This window comes from Phytophthora infestans, genomic scaffold, assembly GCF_000142945.1.
Source record: "Phytophthora infestans T30-4 supercont1.20 genomic scaffold, whole genome shotgun sequence".
In the NCBI taxonomy this organism is placed as follows: domain Eukaryota; phylum Oomycota; class Peronosporomycetes; order Peronosporales; family Peronosporaceae; genus Phytophthora; species Phytophthora infestans.
In genome coordinates, this window is record NW_003303739.1 from 1,516,926 (window position 1) to 1,526,996 (window position 10,071).

Sequence of the window (10,071 nt, forward strand, 5' to 3'; positions counted from 1 at the left end):
CGCTGTGTCAATAACTGAGGACGAGAATTGATTTTATACCGGTAGTTTAGAACCCAAGTCATTAAACCAGAGTCACGTTTTAATACCAGCACATATTATTGGATAATATGGACTACCGTCTTACCGCGTACTAGACGCCTAGGCGTTCTAATGTTATAGAACGCCTACTGGGCGGTGTATTCCTGTAGTACGCCTAGGCGGAATAATTCGAGGGAGTATCTCAAATGAGACGAACGCGATCACCTAGGTGGTTTAAATGAGGGAAAAGGAAAATCGAGATGAGCACGATCACCAGCACTGATAATGTATTATACATGAAAGCCGTTAACCTCGAGAAAGTAGTAATGACCGATTCGAGCCATACAAATGGTTTTAACTGGGTCGTCGACGCTGTACGCGAATGCTTCGACAACACGGCAATCCTCGTCCAGAGTTTTCACTTCAATATTGCAACGATGCTTGCGAACGGCGGCAAACAACTCAAGCTCGCCGCCTGGAATCTCTCCATCTTGTAGCGCCTTCAAATATGCTTCGTCGAAAAGGCCATCTAGATCTTCTAAAGTCTTCATGTACTGGATCAAGGAAGCCACATAATCCGGTGTGTCTGCGCCAATGCCATGCTGCATCAGAAAAACTAGCTCCTTCGGATATCTTCAGGGATGTACCATGCCGGGTTTGCAATACACAGCTCCTCGCGATTGTCAACATTCGACACAAGAGCTTGGTATCGCTGATGCCACTCATCCATGCTGATTTTGCCACTAATAAGCTGTCTGAGAGGCGGATGCAGCATTTCCATGCTGAAAGCTGACCTACGAACAAGCCCACATAGCTCGAAAGCATGAGAAATCTCCTCACTCGTTTTGCTTGCTGCCCATTCAAGCACCCATTCGGCGACTTTAAAGTACTTTGGTACTTTTGGATTACCAGCAGGCGTTTGAAGCGCCGAGTCACACAGTGCTTGCGCAATGTAAGTGTCATACTTGTTCCGATAAAATTCTTGAAAGCTGCGCTTAACGGCAACATCCAGCGGCTGGCAGAGACTCGTAAGGTTGGGTGGGACTAACAGCACATGAACGTTGTAGTTGCGAAGCCGTTGCTCATCAAACATTTTGACATGCGCCGCGTAGGAATCGATGATGTACAGGACGTGCTGGCGATACAACTTTGTCTCTTGGCGACCGCAAATGACTTGTTTAGCGTGCTCTAACAAGATTTCATCGCTCCACATTCCGGAATTGTTAACGTCTACCATGACGCCTGGTGGACACACAGGTTTCTTCTTCAACTTCGAGAGCAACAAGTGAGGGGTCAAGATTTGGCCGTCTCCAGTGATCGAGAATGTTGCAGTGAAGCGTTTGTGGCTCGTTCCGCCTTTTCGCAGCAAGACCTCACGTGAGCCTTTGGTCGTAATTGTTGTTTTCGGTTCGGTCTCGAAATACCTCGGAACCTGATCCATGTTAATGACATTGCAGGGTTGAATGTTGTGCTTTTCAATGAGAGCTTGAGCCTCATTGATAAAGGCAAGACAAATAGCTGCAGCATCGACCGGAAGCGTTCTGGTAGTTGTTTGGCGGCGGGACACTAGATTGTATCGGGTTTTGAGGCGGTCCAGCCACCCCGAAGATGCTTTGAATGGGTCGGGCTGCTTATCGGAGTCGACAACTACCAACTTGCTGTGAAGGTTGAGAGCTTGAAGTTGTATATACTTGTCTTTGACACGCAGTCCTTTGTTATTTCTCTCAATGATCCACTCGTGAAGGTCCTTCTCCAGTTGTTGATGCTGTGGGTTTCTACCTGCTCCAGGCAGACGCCGAACTGTTCGTGTCGCTACTTGTCGGTCTTTGGAAGCGGCATGAAGCTTCTCTCGGTTGCGGTGCCAATCGCGAACCAACGATGGAGACGTCAATTCGTACTTCTTAGCAAGCGCGTTGAACCCACACCCTTTAACGTTGAACTTGTACACGCTGATTACATGCAGCTTGAACTGTAGGCTATAGCTGGAGCGTTTTGAAGGCATGCTTGTGCGTGTTTTTGAGCAAAATGGGAACTGCCAAGGCATTGAAGGAGGCAAAACCAGCTCGGTCGGACAGCGTCGGCCATCCATCGGCAAAACCAGCTCGGCCGGCCAGCGCCGGCCATCCATCGATGAACACAAGTTTTAGCTTGCCGTATGTGCTACTACCACATGGTCATGCTAGGCGTTGTATTTGAATAGGCGTTCAATACGAGGGATTCTTCTCTCCAAAATGATTTTGACTTGATCGTATTAAACGCCTAGGCGTCTAGTACGCGGTAAGACGGTAGTACAATGTACTCTTTCGGTAAACTGCCAGTTTAAGTCAATCGGATCATATTAAGACCGACCAATTGCAATTACAGATGCAGTGGATTCGCTATAATTAGAAAGGCAGACGATTCCACTTATACCTCTCAGTTTCGATCTCGCTTCCAACCGCTTCCAACCATGAAGTGCCGCAAGGCTTACAGCATGTGAGGGGGTCACACAGCACCTTGCGCTAGAGGAAATTATCTTCCGAGAGTATACAAGCTCTCAGTGAACGGCAGTTCACAGGTCCCCTCTTTAATTAAAGAGAGCGAAGTGACCTAAATAAGGTAGATTGTAAACTAAGTATATTTATAGGTAGGTTAAGCTTGGGTTTAATACAAACTATAAGTTACCTATAGAAATGCAATGTCATTTAACCAATGGTTGGCTTTGAACGACCTTGGTACCTTGTACCAAATATCCCGGAGTATGACGTGTCATACACCTGAAGTGTGAAGTGTCACACTTCATGTAACCAGGGTACACTTAGGGCTACGTACCCCGTTACATCCTCCCCCACTTAGGTTCGGTTTACCGACCAATCAGAATGAAGAGGTGTTCGTCACAAACTCTCATTCTCAAATTCAAAACCATCGACTTGGCCGCGCGAGCGCGGCGGAGGCTCACTTCACAGTTAGAGCCTCGAGCAGCAACCTGTGTGCTCTTCGTCTAGGTCTCCACTTCGACCGTTATCATGCCTCGTGGCACTGCAAAGAGCGGTGCTAAGACACGCTCCAAGGCTGCTGCCGGTAAGGCGCAAGCCAAGAGCACTAAGCCTCACGGCAAAGGCTCTGCACTCAAGGAGGCTACTCAGGTGGCCTCCGAGGCGATCGGATCCTCGGGTGACGCGGCTGTGGACAAGCGCGCAAGCAGACGCCGCAGTCCGTCGCCCTCGTCTTCAGACAATAGTCCGAACCCTCGGTTCGTAGAACGTGAGTTCAACTCGGGCAGTGAAGACGATGCCGAGTCCGAGAGCACTCATGATGCTCCTGCGGGCTCTGTGGGAGGGCACAGCCCAGTGCCCAGTGAGCACAAAGATGACAGCGTGCAGTCGCCCGCTAGTGATCACGGTGATCACAGTCCCAGGACCTCTGCGCGCTCTGAGAGTCCGGCCGTCAAGGCTAAGGGCGCTCCCAAAGCCGGTGGCGATGAGGAAGAGAATCCTCGCAAACGTCTCTCGCTTGCCGAGGGTCTTGCGCGCGCTAAGGCCTCTAAAGCCGAAGGCGCCAAGCCCTCAAAGAAGCGTACAGCCTCTAAGTCTCCACTCCGCGAGGAGAAGTAGACTCGACGCTCCTATCAGAGTCTCTTCGGCTTCTCGGATGAAGAGGAGGAGAAGGAGGAAGAAGAGGAGGAGGAGGAGGGTGCTATCGTTGAGCCCCGGGAGGTCTCGAATGACCTCGACCAGCAGCAGGAGGAATTTTAAGCTGCCCAGCGTGTGCATGGGGGTTCGGTGGCGGCACCCGTCAGGCAGGGAGCTGCCATCAACTCAAGAGGGTATTGGCCTCCCGAGGAGAGCTCTGGGGCTGACCTCTTCTTAGAGGTCCTCGTCGCTCCTCGTGGCCTCGTGGGCGGCCACACTTCTAGGGGCATCTATGAACGAGCCCTTGTTCAGAAAGAACAGTTGTTCGTCGACAACTTGGAGGCTGCTCGGTGTGTGCTTCTCGCGCCACACCACACTTTCCTTAAGGACTTCACGACTTGTCGTAAGAAGCCCGAGACCCGGGGTGGTCTCTATTATGTTTGGGGATACCCCTAGGTTATGCCCGAGAACTGTCCCACGTGGAGGACATGTTCTGGGCGTGGGTGGAGACTCTCAAGTACTCGCCCACGGAGTTATGGGAACTCCATGAAGATCAGCAGCAGTCCCACATCCTGGACCAGCGTGATCTTCGTGTGAGGTTTGCCCACTTGATCGGCAAGCATATGCTGCCAAGGGACTCCCCTAAAGCGCGCGGCTTCTAGCGCTCACGATGAGCGCGGGTACGGTATGTATTCATCGACCGTACCCCGTTCGGGCAAGAAGCCCCGGACTACTTATGAAGCTGCCGCCGCTTCTGTTCCAAGATTGCGACAGCCTTCGGGCAGTCAATCAGGAGCCGTTCAATCGGCTCCCACGAGTTCTCGGAGTGGGCATAACCCCTCCACTTCACGAGGAGCTGTCGCTTACCGCGACACCGTTGCTCCTCGAGGATCCGCTCCACGTGGAAGTGGACTTCTCCATTCCGGTCAAGCAAGGGCGGAGGTGCCCTCGTACGAGTACGAGTACTCGGCGCCTCCCGAGAGCCACTCTCGTCCGAGTGCTCCGACTGCGGGTCCGACACGGGACCCTGAGGTTGACCGCCTCCGTCAACGTGTCCTCGTGCTTGAGATTGCACTTGGCCTTGGGACTGGCGGTAATGCTGCCGCCCAGGCCGGGAATCAGGGCGAGCTCGCTCGTCTTGCGGGTCGCCTGGACCTGGTGGAGCGAGAGGTCGCGACTCTGCACCTGCGGGTGGATCGCCGGGCCTCTTCGTCCGATTTGGACGAGGCCTTTCGCATGATCCGACGGATCGAGGCTTTGTTGCCACGTCCGGAGCCGACTGCGGCACACTCCCAGACGTACGCGTATGGTGCGTACCCGGCGTACTTAGCGTACTCGGCGTATGGCGCCGGGGTCCGTTCGTATGGAGCCCCTCCGGCGTACGGCCTTGACCGTAGCCTTGCCGTCCCGACCGAGGCTTGGGTGCCTGCTCCGGCGTCCTCGTCGACGACTATGACCGGCCCTCGCTTCGAGGAGCTGGGTCAAGGGGGGACTGCGAGTCAGCAACCCCCTGCAGGTCAAAGTACCGCTTAAGACGTCCGACATAGAACGTCGGGTGCGTCGTCATTGACTTTGGAAGGTCGATGGTGTACGACGCACCATGCCTGGCCAGGACTGCAAAAGGTCCGATGAAGCGGTGCTTCAGTTTGTTGCTGCCGACAGAGCTAACAGTGTCAAGAGGTAGGTTCCTCGTGTCTAGCAACACTAAGTCACCAATCTCAAATATACTTAAGTTTCCTTTTCCTTGTTTGTCTGAGTACTCCTTTTGTTTATCTTGGGCCGCTGCCATGGCATCGCGGACCCTGCTGACAATGTTCAGCTTGGTATCCATAAAGGGTTCCACCTGCTTCCGCAGCGAAACTGGTCTCACATCCGAGACCTGGGAGGAAAGGGCTTTCCGAGCCTCTCCCCCACTTAGAATAAAGGAGTCAGTGTCTCCTCGAAGAGTGAGAGGCACTCTGGGGTGGCGGAAGCCGTTCAAGTAGAACGGCGTGAACCCCGTGGACGCGTGCACCGCGTTGTTGAGCGCAAACTCAACAGCTGGAAGCTGCGTCGACCACGTACGTGGCGCTGCCGCGCACACACTGCGCAGAGTGTCCTCGAGCACTCAGTTGACGCGCTCTGTTTCGCCGTCGGTCTGCGGATGGTCCGCAGTGGACATCTGCAGACGAGTTCCCAGTAAAGGGAACAGTGTTTTCCAAAACGCGGCAGTGAACCCGCGGTCTCGGTCCGAGACAATCGTCTCCGGGAGACCGTGATAGCGGAACACGCCATCGACGAACAACCTTGCGGTTTGTTCGCCCGTTACAGTGACGGGAACTGGAGCAAGATGGACCATCTTGCTCAGCCGACACACGAATACCAAAATTCCGGTGTTGTCGTGTCCGTCGGCGGGAAGCCCAAAGATGAAGTCAAGACTCATCGACTTCCAACAATCAGCCGGTACGGGCAGGCTCTGAAGTGGAGCCGAAGAGTGCCCTGCGGGTTTGACCCGCTGACATGTTTCACATGTCTTGACGTACCGGGCGACCCACTTGTACATGTGGGTCCACCAGAAGGACTGAGAGACCGACAGAAAGGTCTTCTCGCGGCCCAAGTGGCCGCTGGAGGGCGCGTCATGCGCCTCCGCGAGGATGTCGAGCTTCAGATCCTCGTCGTTGGGTACGACCACCCGTGGAGGATCAATGGGCTCCACCCGATAATAGAGGAGGCCCTCCTTCAACTCATATCGGTGGAGCCGTGAGCGCTGTCGCGACGAGAGCCAGTCGGACTTCGCGCTCGTTCCGGCCATAAGGAACTTGACGATAGGCGCGACAGCCTCATCGTCCCGATACGCCATGCGTATCCGATCATATAGATCCGTTGTCACCCGCGTGATGTGGGCCAACTCATAGTCAGGACGCCGAGAGAGGGCGTCCGCAAGCACGTTGAGCTTGCCCTGCTTGTATTCGACGCGGAAGTTGTATTCCGCGAAGAAGGACAGCCACCTCGCCATCCTTTGGGAGAGGTGAGGCGAGTTAGTCGCCGTCCTCAAGGACGCGTGGTCTGTGTAGATCACAAAGGGTTTAGAGCCCAAAAGGTGAACACGAAACTTCACAAGGGTATATTTCATTGCCAAGAGCTCCTTGTCGTGAACAGAGTAGTTCCGCTCGGCGGCTTTGAGCTGCCTGGACTGGAACGAGATGACTCGTTCATGTCCAGCCGTGTCAGCCTGCAGCAATGCACATCCGATGGCGTAATCGGAGGCATCGCAGACGACGCTAAACGGCTTCGTCTCGTCCGGCAGGGCCAGGACAGGGGCCTCTTGGATACTGGCCTTGATGCTGTCAAAAGCATCCTGGTGCTCTTGCTCCCAGCGCCAGTCGACGTCCTTCTGAAGGAGGCTCGACAAGGGCTTAGCGAAGCCCGCGTAATACTTGTGAAGGTAGTTGGCCAAGCCCAACCACTTTCGAAGATCCTTCTGGGATCGGGGCGTCGGCCATGCTGCTATGGCCTTGACCTTGTCTGGGTCAGCCCGAACGCCCACGTTGCTTACGAAGCAACCGAGAACTTTGATCTCTGGTGACGCGAAAACGCACTTGTCGATGTTGGCGTAGAGCTTGTTCGCTCGCATCACGTCCAACACTCGACGGAGGTGTCCTAGATGCACCTCCATGGCCGTCTTGCCTCCCTCGGCACGGCTATGGGCGAAAATGTCGTCGAAGTACGTCTGTACGAAGGTACGCAAAGGGCGGAACAATTGCGTCACCAGGCGATTGAACGTCGCCGGGGCGTTAGACAAGCCCTGCGGCATGACGGGCCACTCCCAAAGCATGCCGCTTGGAGTGCTTACCGCGGTGAGCGGGATGTCACTCTCGCGCATCAGGATTTGGTAGTATCCGTCTACCAAATCCAGCGCACTGTACAGTACGCTCCCGGCCATGTTGTTCAACAACACATCCTTTCGTGGGATTGGTGTTTGGCCCGGCACCGTTGCGTTGTTCAGCTTGTAATAAGCGTGAACCAGACGCCACTTTCCGTTCGGCTTACGAACGCAGCAAGTCGGCGTCGAGTGCGGGGATTTCGACTCCCGCACCATGCCTGCCTTCACTTTCGCGGCGAAGAAGGCATCAATGACCTCGCACTGTTCGCGCGGGAGAGGCCATTGCCTCGTGACACAATACTTTGTGCCGGGCACAAGGTCAATCTCGTGCCATACGCCTCGATCCGGTGGGAGTTGGGTCGGTGGGTGTTTGTTCACCACGTCCGCGTACTCCGTCACCAAAGGATACACCGGATCCTTGGGGTTCTTGAGAATCTCAGAACCCAAGCGCGCCTGACGCTGCTTGTTCATGTCTTCCAGGACGTTCTCGTCCAAGACAGAGGAGGAGTTCAGCTCCTCCTGAGTGGTCTCAGGTCTCATGAGTACCATCTCAGCAATCTCTCCAGCCTTGCGGTTGGTCAGGAAAGACTCAGCCGTCATTTTCTCGAGGTGCAGTATCTCTGCAACCTCTGGCAACGGTTCCAAGTGGACACCAGATGCCTTGACGGGTAAACCTGTCTCGCCATCGAAGATGTGATAACACTCTTCCACCGGCCTTGTCGGAGGAGCCCGGGCCCTGGACGCCGAGTCGCTTGAAGCGACGTCGATCGGAACGAAGGTCGGATCCGACTTGAGGCGGCGGCGGCGTCTTTGTCGACGGCGTCTGTGACGGGGAGCTTTGCTGCCCACGTCTAGGGATGTCGTCGCTACGACATCCAAGGCACTCGTGGCCTCGTGTGGTACTGTTGTACCCACACAGGAAGCGTGTTCAACGCCTTCCTCTTCAGTTAAGGTCTGGGCGACCGCGTGTGGACATGTGTTACCCACACAGGAAGCGTATCCGACGTCTTCCGCTTCAGTTATGGTCTGGGCGACCGTGAGTGGAACTCTGTTACCCACTCTGACCACGCTGTTCTCAGTGTTCATGACAGCTGCAGTTGTCTGCGGAACTAAGTTACCCGCCTGTGGACCTAAGTTACCCACTTGGCCAGCGCCTCTTCTGGGCGCGGCCACCTTCAAAACATCCTCGGAGTCGTCATATACGTCGACGACTCCCAAGCATCTGCCGGATGCTTTGGTACCCTGGCAGCCCTCGCGGGCGCCCCGGGTCCTGACAGAGGTGGGAACACGACTCACCAATGCTCTGTCGGACTGCGCAGGGCGGCTGGCACCGATTGCCTTGCCTCGCCAGTCGATCCAGGGCTCGTGCTTCTCAAGCCAGGGCATGCCCAGGATCATATCATATGGATCCATATCGAGAACTGAGCTGTTCGAGGCTGTCAAAGCCTTCAAACCTGACAGCCAGATCCTCTTGGACGTTGGGGACAGTGACGACCTTCCCGTCGGCCAGTCGCACTGACACCGTCCCGTTGTCCTTGCTTTCTCTCAAAGCATCGGACAACTTGTTGCTGTTACGAGCAACCGTCTGGCGGCGTGCGAAATTCTTCGACGCCCCAGAGTCGATCAAGATTCTAAAGGGATGATCGTATCCCCGTACACATCCGTGTACTACGAGCAACCCGCCGCTGCTCTTCGCCGATTCGAGAGTGCGAAGACTCTCAGGGGCTAAGTCCCCGTGGTACGCGCCACCCGCGCACCCATCACGAAGACTTAGTTCTTCCCCAGTAGGGAGCCCCGCCCCTACTGGTTCCCGGCGTTCCCCTGTCCCCGGGATCCTGGCTTCTGCCAGCGACCCTAAACTACGGGCTTGGGAAAGGACCGTCTGCGGAGTCTTTCCGCGGGGCAGTCACGCTTGAAGTGGCCCATCTTCCCACAGCCGAAGCAGCGGATGTCACGCTGTTCGGCGGACCCGAGTTCCATGGGAACTGGTCCGTTGGGGCTTGTTCGACCGGGAGCCGACAAGGAACACCCAGGCCACGCTGAGGCCGGCGTACGCGCCTGGCGATGGCTGTACTCTTCTTGAAGAGCCACTTGAATCGCCTCTTCAAGGGTGCTTGACTGCACCCAAAACAGCTGAGTGCGTGCGGGGCCCACTCGAAGGCCGTCCATGAACACAGTCATCTTGATGTGTTCGTTGAGTGGGTTTCCCACTAGGGACGCCGTGAGCTCCCGTATCTCTTGCACAAACCCGTGCAGTTCGCGCCTTCCTTGTTTACACGCGAGGAAGCGCGAGTGCTGGCGGTACTCGTAGTTCGCCGGGAGGAACGCGGCTCGGAGCTGTTCGCACAGCTGAGCCCAGGATGTGAAACATCCAGGGGATGTTGCTTCCCGAGTGTACACCCAACTCTTAGCACGACCGCTAAGGTTGGAGAGTGCAAAAGCAACACGCAGTTGCTCGGTCGAGATCAGAGCCGCGTCTATCGCGAGCTCTACTTCTCGGATCCAGAAGTGAAGGTTCTCGCCTTCCTTCCCTTCATACGGCTTAGCCTTCAGCCGTATGGCTTCGGGTGAGGCGGATTT